At 51.3% G+C, this 16,733-nt stretch overlaps 1 long non-coding RNA gene across 1 annotated transcript; it reads right to left on the bottom strand.

The window, feature by feature from the left end:
- Positions 1-8,001: 8,001 nt before the first annotated feature.
- On the bottom strand, positions 8,002-15,312 carry LOC135291350 (uncharacterized). Its single transcript, XR_010354154.1, has 3 exons — positions 11,404-15,312; positions 10,079-10,326; positions 8,002-9,947 (listed from the first exon to the last, which is right to left on the bottom strand). It is a non-coding gene; the product is annotated as an uncharacterized LOC135291350 (long non-coding RNA).
- Positions 15,313-16,733: the final 1,421 nt, after the last annotated feature.

A 16,733-nucleotide genomic window follows, 5' to 3' on the forward strand; every position in this document is an offset into this window, starting at 1 on the left:
TGAAATGCTCTGTGAGCTGCTGGGTGGAACAGGATTTTCAGATTCTCCAGTAATTTATATTTACTTCCATCTAACAATGAAAATTGCTTACACTGCACAACTTCCAGCCTACTATGGATTAAAATGCATTTTGGAAACCTCTCCAGATTCCTGGCACATTTATTACAGCAACTCCAAAGCACAGAGCGTTTGGGATCTTTAATCTTCCCATTCCTGTAATAAGAAAAGTTGTATAATCCATCTCTGAAGGACAAATCCTTATGAAAATCCTGTGAGTGTATCCTGAGAGCAGGATTTCTCCCTCTGAAACCTCTCATCCATATCCAGCCAGGAAAAGCCTCTCATTTTCTGCCATTATCACATTTGCTTGTTGGTTCAAAAGCCCTCACAGAACTCAGCAGCCTCTTCCATTTCCCCTTCCACAGCCCCTTTTTCCTTCCAGCAGCTGCTTTGGGGTGGGCAAAGAGGTGCTGGGAATGAGGAGCTGCTGGGGCTGCCCCTGGATCCCTGGCAGTGCCCAAGGCCAGGCTGGACACTGGGGCTGGAGCAGCCTGGCACAGTGGGAGGTGTTCCTGCCATGGCAGGGGTGGGATGGGATGAACTTTCAAGTCCCTTTCAACCCAAATGGGTCTGGGATTCCATGATTCTATGAAAATGCCATTAAACTTCAGAGGTTTAGGATGGAAATGGCCCCTGAGGGATCTGCCAGAGAAAGGTTCCTCCTCCCAGGACCACAATAAGTTCAGCAAACGGGGAAGAGGAGGAATCTCCATTATTTAACCCTGCCTTTCCACCTGCTTGTCCATCCCCGGGCTTCAGCTCTCTCCCCTCTCCTGGGTGGCACAGCACAGAATCCCAGATTGGTTTGGGTTGGAGTGGCCTCAAAGCCACCCAGTGCCACCCCTGCCATGGCAGGGACACCTTCCCCTGTGCCAGGCTGCTCCAGCCCCAGTGCCCAGCCTGGCCTTGGGCACTGCCAGGGATCCAGGGGCAGCCCCAGCTGCTCTGGGCACCCTGTGCCAGCCCTGCCCACCCTGCCAGGGAACAATTCCTCACTGCCAAGATCCCATCCATTGCTGCCCTCTGGCACTGGCAGCCATTCCCTGGGTGCTGTCCCTGCAGGCCTTGTCCCCAGTCCCTCTGCAGCTCTCCTGGAACCCCTTCAGGCCCTGCCAGGGGCTCTGAGCTCTCCCTGGAGCTTCTCCTCTCCAGGTGAGCCCCCCCAGCTCTCCCAGCCTGGCTCCAGAGGGGCTCCAGCCCTGGAGCAGCCCCCTGGCTCCTCTGGGCTCTCTCCAGCAGCTCCCTGATTCCCTGTGCTGGCCCCAGGGCTGGGGCAGCTCTGCAGGTGGGCTCTCACCTGAGCAGGGCAAATCCCCTCCCATGCTCTGCTCCAGCCCAGGATCCCTTTGCCCTCCAGGGCTGTCAGATTTTGTTGCCTCTTTTCCAGTTCACCTCCAAGAACTGCAGATCCAACGAATACAGGGAGGAAAATTCCACTGAGCAAAGGGGTTTTCCTTTTCTCCTCGCTCCCAAAGGCCACTCTCAGGGCAGGTGGTGCCAAGTTACATAATTGCAGGTATTGGTGCTCCTTCTCCCATTCCTGGGTCCTGCACAAAAGGGATTTGTGGTGTGGAAGGGCAGCTGGAGAGCAAAAAAACCTCATGGATCATTCTCCAGGGGGGATGACAGCTGGAGCTGGGCTGGGGACAAAGAGAAAACAATATTCTCTGAAGAAAACAGTATTTTCTGGAGAGGTGAGATGTTCCAGGATTGTCTGGGATCTTTGGATGTGACACAACATAAAAATGTCCAATTTGGATTCTCCCAGGCTTCAGCCATTGTGTGTTGCCCATGAAATTCGAGAAATCAAAGGGAATCTGCTGAAACTGGAACAGTTTCCCCTGTGTGAGGTGACATTATGGAAAAAAAACAAAACTGGGATTGAGCCTTGCAGGACTTCAAAACTTGGAGTGCCCTTTGCTGTGTGATATTTGTGTTTATAATTTTATCTCGAGATAGAGCCAGCGCTGTTTCTCTGCCTGCCAAAGGAAACGATAGATATAAATCATCCACCAAAAAGTGAGGCCTGGGGCTGTTGTTTATGTGATATGGAGCAATTTCATTATTGTTAATTATTTATTTTGGTAGGGCTACAAAGTGGCAAAAGCCTTTTTGTTGTATTTTTTTTTTCTTTAAAGAAAGGATAGAAAGCAAACTTCAAGCATTCCAGTTTCTTTGGCATTTTCACACTGGTCAGTGTTCAGATTTCATGTGACAAGCCCAGGCATGGATGTTGAAAAAGGCAAATTTTATCTTCCCGCTCTTCTAAAGGGCATTTGTTGCTTCCTGTGGGTTTCTAAGGGCAATTTTCCAGTGTGACTGTCAGAGCCCATTCCCAAACAGGGCAGAGCTGCTGCTTCTTGCAGGCAATGAAATTCTGATTTGTTTTCTTTGTTGCTGTTGCATCGTGTGCTCATCCCCAGCCCACACTCACCTGCAGCATCCTGCCCACACCTTGCAGCAGGTGGAACAGGGCTCCACCCCAGTGAAAGCCACCAAAACCCAAAATTCCAGCGGTGTTGCAGTCCCCAGGTGACACTGATGATGCCACCAAAGCTGTGGTGGCTCCTGGCCTGTGCTGCTCCTTCACCCTCTGCTCATTCCACCCATCCCTGCCTGCAGTGCCAGCATTGATTGGTCCTGAAAATAAATAAGGCCCAGAACTCCTCCAGGAACTCAGGATCATGGAATAGCTTGAGGAAATAAGGATTTGGGGCAGGGGAGAGAGATCAGCTCCCAATGGCTTCTCTTTAATGCATTTAAATCTATAAAATGGTCCCTCCCGCAAGGGACCCACAGGATCATCAATCCCACCCCTGGTCCTGCCCTGAGCCCCCAAATCCCACCCTGGGCACCCCTGGCAGCGCTGGCCAAAGGCTCCTGGAGCTCTGGCAGCCTCGGGGCTGTGCCCATTCCCTGGGCAGCCTGGGCAGTGCCAGCAGCCTCTGGGGAAGAGCCTTTCCCTAAAACCCACCCTAAATCCCCCCTGGGCCAGCTCCAGCCAGGTCCCAGGAGCAGAGATGGGTGCTGGCCCTCAGGAGGAGCTGCAGCCCCTGGTGGGTCTCCCTGGGACACTCCAAGGTCCCTCAGCTGCCCCTTGTTTGGCTCCTCCAGACCCTTCCCCATCTTGGTGGCCTCTCCAAGAGCTCTCCCTGTGTGTTACACACTCGTGTGCCCACACCTGCCTGGGGATGATGGCACAGATCCCCCCACGGGCTGCAGCCCCAGGTCAGCCCCACCAAGGCTCTGGGTTTGTGTCTCTCCCTCTCCCGGAGCTCCTGGCACGGGCAGAGCAGCAGACAAACATCACCATGGAAATGCTGCCAGCCTGACATGGCTGGCACTCTCATCCCCTGACTCTCCTGCATCCCTGTGCCCGGAGCCAGCCATGGGGGAATGTGTCACCACCCCGTGTGAGCACCTGCCAGGGCTTGGGGTGAGGGGCTGGGGCAGCAAAGGTGGCAAATCCTGAGAGGGGATGGTGGCACTGCTGCCCGTCCTGTTCCCTGCCCCGGGGTTTGGTGTGGCTGCTCCTAAAGGGGTGAGGAGACAAGGTGTGGGCTCCCTGGGCTCGTTTTACAGGGGCTGGTGGTGCCAAGGGAAAGGTGCCAGCATTGCCAGCTGCTGCAGTGTTGTCAGGGGTCACTTCTGGGCTTTGCTGCCCCAGGAATGGCAGGGAGGCGTTGGCACCTTCTGTTTTCTCTGGGATTGCCCTGAGAACTGGGAACGGGGCACGCCAGGGAGGCATCAGCAAAAGAACTGGTGCTGGGAATTGCTGATTGTGTGGGATCCTCCACTTTGGGACAGGGAGGGAACTGGGCAGATTCCGCTGCCCCAAACGCGGCGAAGGAGTTGCCGCTACTCCCTGAGTTCTTGTGCTGAGAAAAGCACGAGTTGTTCTGCCTGGCAGCCTTGGAGCCTCTTATTACACAACACAGAGGGCTCCACATCCCATAAAGCAACGCCACAGGGCATTGTTTCACTTTTTGTATCTCATTTCGACATGGGAATTACTAAAATATTCTCCTTTTTTTGGTGTATCAGCACTCACAGCATCTCTGACTTCCTGCTGCCCTGCAACTGTTGCTGTATTTTCCACAGGTTGTTTTCCAGATGTATTTGCTGCAGGAATGGTTCTGTGTTTTACCTGATCTAAAATTTGGGAGATAAATCCCCACATTTTGCTGGTACAACACACAGAGTTCTGTTCTGCTTCACCTCACTTTTGGTAGCATCCAGACCGTAATTGCCCTGCACTCATTGCAAGTGCCAGTGTCAGGTGGATCAGCTTCCACTAAAAAAAATTGGTTGGATGTTTTCCAGACATTGTAGCCAGTGAAACAAGTCAGGAAAATCTGTATTTTATCAGGATGTACTGCTGAGGATCATTGTGGTGCCTCATAAAGGGAATTAAAGCAGCAAAAAAATCCTGCAAGGGACCCTCAGGATCATCCTGCCCTGCACAAACACCCCAAAAACCCCAGCCTGTGCCTGCTGAGGGACAGTCCCCTGCCATTGTCCCTTGCTGGGCAGGGGAGTGGGAGTGTTGGGACACAGGGACACACAAGGACACGCCTGGCAGAGCTGGGCTTTGCTGCCAGGCTGGGCCTGCCCTGACACGCTTCTCTTGGTAAGCCAGGCTCAGCACCCCCTGCTCCTGCCAGGCCTGCTGGGCTGGGAAATTGGGTGTGAAATGTCACAGCAGGGCCAGCAGGGCTGCAAATGGAAAGGGAATCCTGATTTTCGTGGAAGTGAAGAAGTGAGAGCTTCTGGACGTGGGTTGGTGTCAATAAGAAATGATGTTGGCAATTGTTGTCATCTGTGGGAATTTTACAGCCATGGAATGGTTTGGGTTGGAAGGACATTAAATTCCACCCAGTGCCACCCCTGCCATGGCAGGGACACCTCCCACTGTGCCAGGCTGCTCCAGCCCCAGTGTCCAGCCTGGCCTTGGGCACTGCCAGGGATCCAGGGGCAGCCCCAGCTGCTCTGGGAATTCCATCCCAGACTCTTCCCACCCTGTCAGGGAGAAATTCCTAATTCCTAATATCCCATCAAATCCTACTTTGAAGCCATTCCCTGTGTCCTGTCCCTGCAGGCCTTGTCCCCAATCTCTCTCCACCTCTCCTGGAGCCCCTTTAGGCCTTGGATGGGCTTCTGAGCTCTCCCATGTTGGCTGTATAATTTTGGGGTTGGTTTTTTTTGAGGTTGAGATCCTGAGAGAGGTTTCTGAGTTTTTATTTGAAGTGTGGCAGGAAGAGCTGAGCCTCTGGCACAGGGTGCCCAGAGCAGCTGGGGCTGCCCCTGGATCCCTGGCAGTGCCCAAGGCCAGGCTGGACACTGGGGCTGGAGCAGCCTGGCACAGTGGAAGGTGTCCCTGCCATGGCAGGGGTGGCACTGGGTGGGATTTAAGATCCTCCCAACCCAAATTGTTCTGTGATTCCCTGATGTTGATTTTTACCCACTCAGATTTTCCTGCCTGCAGAGTTTTCCTCCAAGGCCGTTCCTTTGTTGGTTCCCAGTGAATAAAAACTCCAGGCTGAGCTGGAGCTTCCTCCCTGTTCCAGAGGAGGCAGAGCTGTTTCCTGCACTGCCCTGAGGAAACTTCCTGCAGATTCCTGGAGAAGCTCAGGTGCCATCAGGGCACTGAGGTTGGTGATGCCCCTCTGGAGGAGCTGCAGCCCCTGGTGAGCTCTGACCTCAGTCCTGAACCCCAAAACCCCCAAATCTTTCACATCTTGGGGGGTTCAGCAAAATCTCCTGGCTTTTACTTTCAGTTTGGAAGCCTGGCTGGGTGAGGGGGTTGAAGCAAGAATATATCAGAAGATATCTTTCAGTTTCAAAAGGTATCAAAAAGATATTTTACTACTGAATTCCCATCCAGACTGAACAAAAATTACCAGAAATTTCAGAGCGGTTTGAGAAAAACTGTGATTAAATTCTTCAAGCCTCCCGAAGTCCCAGGTGATTTAATGCCCCAGGTCAGTGATATCAGTGACATCCAACACCTGTGAGCTCCTGATCTCTGGAAAGCAGAGTATCTTTGCACAAATGTTAATTGGAGGAATTAACACCTGCATTAATTACCAGCACAAACTGAGTTTGAGGCTTCTGAAGATATTCTGTGGTGTCTGCTGCTGGTTGAACATGCAGGAATAAGGGGATTATCCAAAAGATTTGAAATTATTCACATTGGACCAATCAGTTTCCTTAATGTTTTGTTGCAAGGACTAAATTCCTTTGGAGTGTGACTCCAGTGAGCTCTGCCCAGTGACTTGGGGAAAAACATGGAATCCTGTTTGTCACTTGAAATTTTAAATTTTGAATTGTCACCATGTAATAAAGAAACCAAGAGTAACAGCAAAGCCTTTTGTTGCCCCCAGGATGATTTTTCTTTGCCTGGTAGCAACAAAGGAGGTGCTTGATGAATCAAATTTGTTTCATTCCAAGAGAGAATTCCTGAATCTTGTGGAATCAATGATGTGGGATCTGCAACTCTTCTCCAGGTGGGTGGTGCTGGGTGGACTGGATGATCCTGAAGGTCTCTTTCAACTTTGTGTTTCCAGGATTTCTCATTTATTATTTCCAACATCTCTACACTGACCTACAGAGGTTTCTTTTATTTTTTTTTCCTGGGGATGTCTTGGACAAAACCCCTTGAGCATGTTCTGGATCACGGAATCTTTAAATGGAATTGTTCTTCAAATGGAAATCCAAACATTTCCTGTTCCATCAGAAATCCTGAACAGGGAATGAACTCCTGGAAGCACCAGGCTCGCTGTGCCTGGAGCACAGAGGGACCTGCAGGTGGGCAGCAGCTCCATGAGAGCTGGAGCAAAGTCACAATTCCAGATGGATTTTCCAAGACCTGAAAATGCTGAAGAAATGCCTGAAATCTGTATTTTCTGCCCAGACACACTTTTTGAATGTGAAAAGAATTTTTGAATGGAAAAAGGAATGAATCTCCAGGAAAACCTGGTGCAGAAATTGTCTTTGTAAAAAAAGGAGAGACAGAGCCTGGCTGAACATTCACCACTTCAATAAACTGGAATTTGGGAAGAGCCACCATGATCAGGGAAGCACAAGACAGATGGGCTCCAGTGGAACAAGGGAGAAATAATTTTTCTTGATTATTTTTTTTGCTTTTCTCATGCATTTCCCAGATTCTGAGCATTTCTGCTGGATATCAGCACTATGAACAGCAACATGGCTTTTGCATGTGTGATTTCTAAGGGTGAAGGGATCAAACCCCCTCACTTTCTAAATTAATCTGGGTTAGGGATTCCTTGGTGAAAATGTGAATTTAAACTTGATTAAATTGGATCAGTTGATTCATGATATTCTGTTTGCATGACACAATTTATCAGCAGCAAATTGCTGCCCAGAGAAGAGGACAAACAGCTGGAAAAGCAGAGAGAGGCTTCTGGGGGAGGCATCATTTTAATTGCACGGAATTCCATTATCACATCCCCGGCACGGGGAGGATTGCTCAGCACGACCTCAGAACCCTCTGGAAGGAGCTGAAGTGGCAACTCAGCCAATTTCCCAGAATTAGAGAATCCCTGAATCCCTGGGGCTGGCACAGCCCTCCCAGCCCAGGCAGTGCCAGCTGTGCCCCATGGCCACCTTGTCCCCAGCCCAGAGCACTCAGTGCCACCTGCAGGGGACACCTGCAGGGATGGGCACTGCCAAGCTCCCTGGGCAGCCCCTGCCAAGGCCTGAGCACCCTTTCCATGGGCAAATTCCTGCTGCTGGCCCAGCTGAGCCTGCCCTGGCCCAGCCTGAGGCCGTTCCCTCTGCTCCTGTCCCTGTTCCCTGGAGCAGAGCCCGACCCCCCCGGCTGTCCCCTCCTGCCAGGGACTTGTGCAGAGCCACAAGGGCCCCTGAGCCTCCTCTGCTCCAGCCTCAGCCCCTTCCCAGCTCCCTCAGCCCCTTCCCAGCTCTTGGTACCTCTGCTGCTTCTCATTTCCTCGCCTTGGCTCCTGAATGTCTGCAGAGGGATCCAACCACAGCCATCCCTCAGGTTCCTGACAAAACCTCTCGTTCCCTGGCACAGCAGCAGTGCCAGTCCCTGGTTGTCTCCCAGGTGATGGGATTGCAGGCTGCTCTTGCCAGATATGCACAGGATGCAGCCTTTATTTATTTATTCATATTTATTTATATATTTTTGCAGAAGACACCAACACAGCTTAACATCCCTTTTCTCACCTGTGGTAGGAAACCACTGGAGCAGAAATTCAGCCATTCTGGCACCGTCTGTGTCTGTCTGCAGTCATTGAAGGCACAAAGAGACCTCAAGAAATTATCTGGGACTTGGAAACCTTTCAATGTTTGCATCCTAGAACTGATTTTTCTATATTTTTTTTTCCTGTTTTGAGGTTGCTGGAAAGAACTTCCTGGGAGCTGAGAGATGCCTCACCCATGGACAGCACCCTTGGGATGTCTCCAGCTCCAGATGTCACCTGAGCCTTTCAAATCCATTTCTGCAGCTTTCTAGGTACATTTGCCTCAAAGCTTCTTCCCTCGGGGCTTCCCCAACACACCAATAATCTGTGGTGCATTTTCCAGCTGCATTTAATGCCCTCAATGCCCTCCAAGGCTTCCTTAACTCCCTAACTGGGAAGTTTTCCCTTAAATCCAGCAGAAACTGTAATTCCTGATATTGTTGAAGCTCCCTGTTCCCCTCCAAGCATTGAGAGTTTCCTGCTGCCTTCTACCTGTTACATATTTGAAGACTCTTATCATGTTTCTTCTGTGTCCTATTTTCTCTAGATTAAAACAACCAAACCCAGATCTTTGAGCTTTCCCTCCAGGGTCAGCTTTTTTACAGACTTTCAGCACCTTTTTGTGCTCTCAGGACTTTCCCTAATTGGCCTCGTGAGGAAGTTGGAGACCACGCTGGGGTTTCTCCAGTTCAGTGACCAGAGGGAATAATTCATTTTTCACTTTCAGGCCTTCCCAGGGCTGAGTGGGAGTGCATGAATTATTCCACACATCCCAACCAGCCTGTTTAGACATTTCAGGACAATCCTTGCTTTCCCACACTGTTTTTGATTTCCAGGGAGCTTAAGCTCTTCCAAAATCCCCACAAGTTTTTGTCTCATTTTTTTCTTGTTGGCTCCTTCCACTGGGGGTTTATTCTTATCTAAAACTGAGTTTACACTTGCACTGAATCCTGCTGGTTTTACACCATTACTTCAAGGATCGAGATGTTAATCCTGGTGGAACTTTCCACTCAATCCTTCATCCTCCAAAACACAAGGGAAACAGGGAATGGCCCAAACCCCAGGCAGGGCATCTGCAAAAATGCTTCCCATCATTCTTCCACACCAACAACAATCCCTCTTGGAGGGTTTTTGATGTTTCAAACAGCTGAGTCCACCTTACAATGGTTTCATTTTAGTTCCCTCAGTGGAGGCTGTGCTGAAAGCCTCGCTCCAGTCAAGATATGCAATATCTATTGTCCATAAGAGCTGCTACTTGTCAGGGGAGGAAATGAGCCTGGCCGGGCAGGATTTGTTCCTGGCAAATCATTCTTGGCCTCCACTTATCATTTCACTATTTCCCATGCACAAAAGAAAACTTTGTTTCATTATTTGTTTCCAGAAATTTCCAGGAATTCAAGTTGGGCTGTTTTCTCCTCTGACATTCCCCAAGCTGTTTTTTTTTCACTCAGGTGACTGCAGCACCTGTCCCTGCTCTTCCTTTTTCCAGGTGTGGGAAGGGATTCCTTGTGGATTCCTCTAGGATTCAGCCAGTCCTCCACGTCCTCTCAGCTGGATTCTGCCAGGTCTGGCTGACTGGAAAAACCCCAACTTGCTGAAATGTTCTGCTCTGTTCTCTCTGTTCTTCGTGGTTACTCAATGGACCATTGTTCATTCTCCTTGCTGAGGAGTGAGGAGAAAAAGCCATCAATCATTTTGGCATTCCCTGTGTCACCTCTCCCCATCCTGGAGAAAGAGCACATCTGTTTTTCACAGTTTTCTTGCTCTAACTCCTAAAGAACAGCCACACCTACCTGGAATTTTCTCTTCCATTTGCTAATTACTTTGATTTTGTTAATTTTCACTCTTACAGGCTTCTGCTTTTATTGCTGTTCCCAGTTTGCTGGAGTGTCTGCTCACACTGGAGGGTTAATGAGCCACTGATTGGGATTTAATTGAGTTGTGGCCAGAGGATGGGACACAGGAACCAAAGGTGTGCCTGTGGAGGCTCTGCAGCTTCTGCCAGTCTCCCTCTGCCTGCTCGTGCATTTAGAGCTGTTCCCTGATCAGAAAAACATGGAATGGTTTGGGTTGGAGGATCCCCGAGCTCATCCAGCCCCACATCATCGACAGGGAACCTTCCATGAGGTTCCACACCCAGCCTGAGCTGGGACACTGCCAGGGATGCAGGGGCAGCCCCAGCTGCTCTGGGCACCCTGTGCCAGCCCTGCCCACCCTGCCAGGGAACAATTCCTGCCCAAAATCCCATCTCATCTCATTTTGTATCTCTCTAATGTTGTATTCCACACAAGCTACACTTTGTTACAGTTACTTTTGGACTCTGTCACTGGCCTGCCTCTCTGCCAGTTTAAAGCTTTCCTTGGTTGAGCCATTTCTCCCCCTTGTTTCCCCAGGCTCTCCTGGCACTCGGCATTTGGGATAACCAGCTGTGCCCTGCTGGTGACTGCACCTCCCAAACCACACCTAAATCCCCTGGGTGCCAGAGCTTCCCTGGAAAACTGGGCCCTCCCAGAGCCCCAAATCCCTCCACAGTCATTCCCACCCCCTCCCAGCTGTGTTTCCCAGAATCCCCAAATCCCTGGTGCTGGCAAAGCCCTGCCAGCCCAGGCAGTGCCAGCTGTGCCCCATGGCCACCTTGTCCCCAGCCCAGAGCACTCAGTGCCACCTGCAGGGGACACCTGCAGGGATGGGCACTGCCAAGCTCCCTGGGCAGCCCCTGCCAAGGCCTGAGCACCCTTTCCATGGGCAAATTCCTGCTGCTGGCCCAGCTGAGCCTGCCCTGGCCCAGCCTGAGGCCGTTCCCTCTGCTCCTGTCCCTGTTCCCTGGCAGCAGAGTCCAGCCCCACTGTCTGTGTCCTCCTGGCAGGAATTTTGGAGAATCCTGATCCCACCTGGCAGAGCCATTAACACTCAGGAGAAGGCTGAGAGGGGCAGGAGAGTCACAACAACTTTCCCAGCCATCCTGGGTTTAGGTTTTTTTGGGCAGGACACTTCTGGGATATCAAGGCAAACAGCAGGAAGATGCCCCCTCCTCCCCTTTCCATGGAAAAGATCCATCAGCCATAAACAGGATTTGTTTCCTCCTGGGTGTGATGGGTTTGGGATGGGCTGGAATTACCTGCAGTTGAAGGTTCTGGTTCCTGACTTTGAGACAGTGAAGAGTTCAAGTGAATATTTCAAGAAGTTGCTGCGTTCCTCATTCAGAGCACTTCACATGTGTAGCACCAATTGAATTTATTCCATCTGGGATCATTCAGCACTTCTGCAAATGAGACCACAAAATGTCAATTCAGACACTCAGAAACTGGGAGGGTGAAATTCATGGCCACCTGCAAGAAGTGTGGTTTAACTGACTCGTGCAGCCCCACCCAAGTAAGGAAGGAGGGATTCAATCCCTTCCTAAGGCACATCCCAGCTGGTTTAAACCCAAGAGCTCATCCTTTTCCACATAATCCCCTGCAAATTCACTGCTCATCTTCTGTCTGCTGAAACAAATGTGGAAAAACTTCTGGAGACAGCAGCCTCCTCCACTATGTCATCCTGACACAGCTCCAGAGTGGCTCCACCCTGAAAAATAAATGTGGCACAGAGCCCATGGAAAAGAAAAGTGGGCAATTATCTACTTTGCATATGCAGATGCAAAGGAGAGGAAGGAGAAATAACGCTCCTCATTATGTGGTATTGATTTTGCAACCTAGTCCTCATTTAAAGCAGATTGGATGTGTGCAATTATGCAGCTTTTTAAAAGTAAACAGCAAAAAGAATCTGAACTCCTTCCATCGTGTGCAAGCATCACATTGTGGCAGATGGACACGGAGCTGCTGGAGCAGTTCCAGAGGAGGCACCAGGGTGGGCAGAGGGATGGAGGAAAGGCTGGAAGAGCTGGGATTGTTCACCTGGAGAGGAGAAGCTTTGGGGTGACCAAAGGGAAATACCTGAAGGGAGGTGACAAGAGAGATCCCGGATCCATGGAATGTTTGGGTTGGAGGGACCTCAAAGCCCATGGCAGGGACACCTTCCACTGTCCCAGGCTGCTCCAGCCCCAGTGTCCAGCCTGGCCTTGGGCACTGCCAGGGATCCAGGGGCAGCCCCAGCTGCTCTGGCAATTCCATCCCAGCTCTGCCCACCCTCACAGGGTGGAAATTGTTCCTAATATCTGATCTAAACCTGTAATTTTTCAGTTTGGAAGCCACTCCCTGGGTGCTGTCCCTGCATCCCCTGGAAATTGTCTCTCTCCAGCTTTCCTGGGGCTCCTGCAGGCCCTGCAAGGCCACCCTGAGCTCAGCCCAAAGCTTCTCCTGTGCAGGTGAACAATGCCAGCTGTGCCAGCCTTTGCTGCCAGCAGAGCTGCTCCATCCCTCTGCTCATCCTGGAGCCTCCTCTGGCCACACAAATCCATGATTCTTCTGTTCTCTTTTGGCTCATTCATCTTCCTACTTCCCCATCTTTCCCTGTCTTAATTTTCCTCAAATCGAGCCTTTCTTCATCCCAGTCTTTTCCCATTTATTCTCCTCATTTTCCTTTTACATCCTCTCATTAGACCCTAGTCCTAAATCCTAAACCCACCTGAAATGTGTGGTGTTTATGGACAAACCTGCTGGAGAAATGAGGAAACAGCAGTGAGAACAGGCCTGCACCTGTCCTGCACCCCTGCCCATAGCCAGGCAAACAAAACCTCACCCAGCAGAGCAATTCCTCTTTCCACAGACAATCCCTGCTTCCTACCAGCACCTCCAAATACCTCTCCTGACCTGGGGCTGGAGGTAACCAACATCCCAGTCCTAAACCTGTGATAAATTTTGATTTTATTTTGATATTGAGCGATGTGCCATAGGTGGAAATTAAGGTTTTTAATCAGAGAATTGGCTTTCTGTGATGCACGGAGAACCTGGTGCAAAATGAGGTTTTGTAGAGCCTAGGCAGGAGATGGCTAAAACCGAAAATAGCTGTGGTTAGAGAAGCTCTGAATGGTGATTTTGAGCTTCTGAAAGTGCCAAATTTTCTTTCATTTTCACTCTTAACTACTATGCTGGGCCAGCTTCTTTGTCAGAAGCCTCTGAGATATTGCAGGACATTTTTTCATGGAATCCCAGAATTACTGAGGTTGGAAAAGCCCTCCCAGATGATCGAGTCCAAGCTGTGACCCCCTTCCAAGTCCTGAGCACCCTTTCCATGAGGAAATTACTCCTGGTGTCCAACCTGAGCCTCCCCTGGCACAACCTGAGGACATTTCCCCTCGTCCTGTCCCCGTTCCCTGGGAGCAGAGCCCCACTTTGCTACAAGCCTCAAACATTCCCAACACCTTTCCCAAAGAAAACCTGCACTGACATATGTATATAGAATTTATGAGGACATATTTTTATCTGTGCTTTATTATAAAGGATGATGTATTAAGGGTGGAATTATTCATCCATGCTCTCTGTGCTGCTCTTTGGGATAGGGATGGATGGGATAGACACCAGGATGCAGAGAGGGTGGTTTGCCCAAACTGCAGCATGAAAAAGGACATTTTGCATTACACTTATCACTTAAATAAAGTAAATAAAATCTCTATAAGGGGAGTTTTTATTTCCTGAGTATTCAGGGCATGGTCACCACTCATTATTCAGACCATCCTCTCTAACCCTGTGCTTTTAAATATTAAATATTACATTTCCTACAGTGTTTGGATGCTTTTGGAGGAAAAACCAAACCTGTGAGATTCAAGGGAGCTCGGACATGGTGGACACCTTAGATTGGTGGTGAAAGATCTGGGGATCATCCTGAGATTCCATAAAGGGATGGACAGGGCAGGAGAGGGCAGGGCTGGAGCGTGTCCAGGGAAGGCAACAGAGCTGGGAGGGGACTGGAAAACTCCTGAGGGAGCTGGGAAAGGGCTCAGCCTGGAGAAAAGGAGGCTCAGGGGGGACTTCATTGCTCTGCACAGCTCCTGACAGGAGGGGCAGGGAAAGGAGGAGAGGAAATGGCCTCAAATGGCACCAGGGGAGGCTCAGGTTGGAGACTGGGACAGAAAATTTCCCTGGCAGAGTGGTCAGGCCTTGGGCTGAGCTGCCCAGGGAGGTTTGGAGTCACTGGGATTGTCCCAGTGGAGTCTGGATGTGGCCTTGGGGACAGGGTTTGGGGTGATGCTGGTGGCACTGGATGGTCCTGACGGGCTCTTCCCACATTCCTGATGACTCTGGGATGCTCCATGACATGCCCACACACGTGTGACAGACAGGTGTAGTCACTACCTGTGTTGCTGATATGCACGAGAGACCCTCAGGCCCTCAGATCTCATCCCAGGGATATCAAACATCCACCTGGGAATGGGTTTATGAGGTCTCAGGGTCAAAAATTTCTGCTGGGAGCAAATCCCATCATGGACAAAATGGACTCAGGCTCAGGCTGATGTTTGGGGAGTCTAGAGAGAGCTTTAAATACTGGAGGGGGAGATTCCCAAAAAGGGGGGGAGTTGTTCACATGGAGATGTGTATTTAGGGAGATTCCATGTGGAATGGAGTCAGAAGTGAGAATGAATAGAGACTGTAAATTCATATCCTACGGGGAATCCAATACTGGCATTTGAAAGCAGTGCTGGGAGGGCGACAGGGACAGGCATTGAGAGTTTCCTTTTCTTCTGCCAGAGGAATGTTTGAAGGAGGTAGAGCATTGGAAGAACTGGGAATTAAGAGCTCTCCCCACTCCTTTCTGCCCCTGGCCAAAATGTGACAGCTCCAAATGTGACAAAGAGAACATCATGGGTCACCTGTGGCTGCACAAGGAGCACCTGGAGGGTGGGAATGGCTGATGTAGGAATGGCAGGGATACCTGGGCATTCCCACCTCACCTGGATTTCCTCCTGAGCTTGCCAGGCACATGTTCAGAATAAGGAAGAAACTCAGGCCAGACAACACTGTATTAGAAAACAAACAGGGAAGCAAAGGAAAGGGAAGCAAACCCAGGGAGAGTTTGCATTGTGAACACCAACAGGCAGTAAATTCTCCCTGTCAGCTGCCTGGCAATTACTGCCTGAGCACGGAGGGCTGGGAGCTTGGGAATACCTGTAAACACTTCTGCACAGGCAATTTGTCTTGTAGCAGTACCCAAAACAGCTCCCAGGACTCGCACAGCCCTCGTGCCTGGAGGGCACAGGATGAGTTGGGAACCACGGGGAGCTCACAGCTGCCTGAGATGAGGAAGGCCCACAGCAGCACCGGGGCTGGCTGAGCTGCAAGTCCTGCTGAAAAGCGCTGGGAGGAGTTTTCCACTTCCACTCCTGCCCTCAGGATCCGTGGCACTGACTGTGGCAGCCTCCCTGTGCAGGCAGAGGAGAAGAAAACGTCCCTGGCTATGGAAAGGGCATAGCTGGGGCACTCAGGGAAGCGTTGAGGCCTCTCTGGGTGGGCTGCGATTCCAGTGACATTTCATTAAAGTTGTTTAATCTTGAGATTTGTCGCTTTCTCTGCTTCCCCTTGGGCATGATGGGGCTGCTCAATCTGCAATGGGGCTGCAGGATCGAGCAGTGAGGGCTTCAACAGCTTGGGCAGAAACTTGTCTCTGCCCAAAGCCAGCTTGCTGGCCATCGGTGTGAGGGACAAGTCTGCTGTGGACATGACAAAGAGTGCTCAAACAAACCCCCAGGCCCATCCAACACCTTCTTCAGCGGGAGCAAGTGGTTCAGCTTCCAGCACAGCCCGGCTGGACGCTGGTGTCGGATGTGCTGCAGCTGGAGGGATCCGTGTCGCCGACCTTGGCGGCTGCACGTGAGCACCAAGCGCGTGCCAGGCTGGGAAATGTACGTCCAGAGCCTCCCTCGCTGGGAGGACTCGGGCAGCAAGGCCAGACACGCAGCTTTACCTCCATCCTGCTGCTCCTGGGGCCTCCACACCCCAGCACATCCACCCGAGAGCCGCTCACCCCACGGCTATGACTGCAGTGCTCTGAGAGTAGGGAAGGACCTCGGGGTGCTTTCAGAATGGGGAATGTCCTGACTGTGCATTGGGGAATTCTGAGGATGGAGAAGTTCTGGGAGTGCTCTGAGGATGGGGAAGGTGCTGGACCTGCACCGGGGTGCTCTGAGGGTGGGGAAGGACCTGGGGGTGCCCTGAAGGACTCTGCAAATGGAGAAAGTCCTGGCTGTGCACTGAGGAGCTCTGCGAACGGGCACATCCTGTGGGCGCAGAGGCGCCCTGAGGATGAGGAAGGTTCTGGAAGGAGCCAGGTTGGCCGGGATCGAAGCAACCTGGCGCGGTGGAAGGTGTCTGTGCCCACAGCAGCGGGTGGAGCGGGGTGATTCCACATGTCCTGTCCCACCTGAGCTTTTCAGAGCCCCGGTGACACGAGCAGGGTGTCACACAGGCACAGGGTGTCCCTCACGAGCAGGGTGTCCAAGTGACATGCCCGAGGTGTCTCACACAGCTGGGGTGTCCCTCAGGAGCAGGGTGTCCCACATGAGCAAGGTGTCCC

The sequence above is a fragment of the Passer domesticus genome, chromosome 2 (assembly GCF_036417665.1).
Source record: "Passer domesticus isolate bPasDom1 chromosome 2, bPasDom1.hap1, whole genome shotgun sequence".
NCBI lineage: Eukaryota > Metazoa > Chordata > Aves > Passeriformes > Passeridae > Passer > Passer domesticus.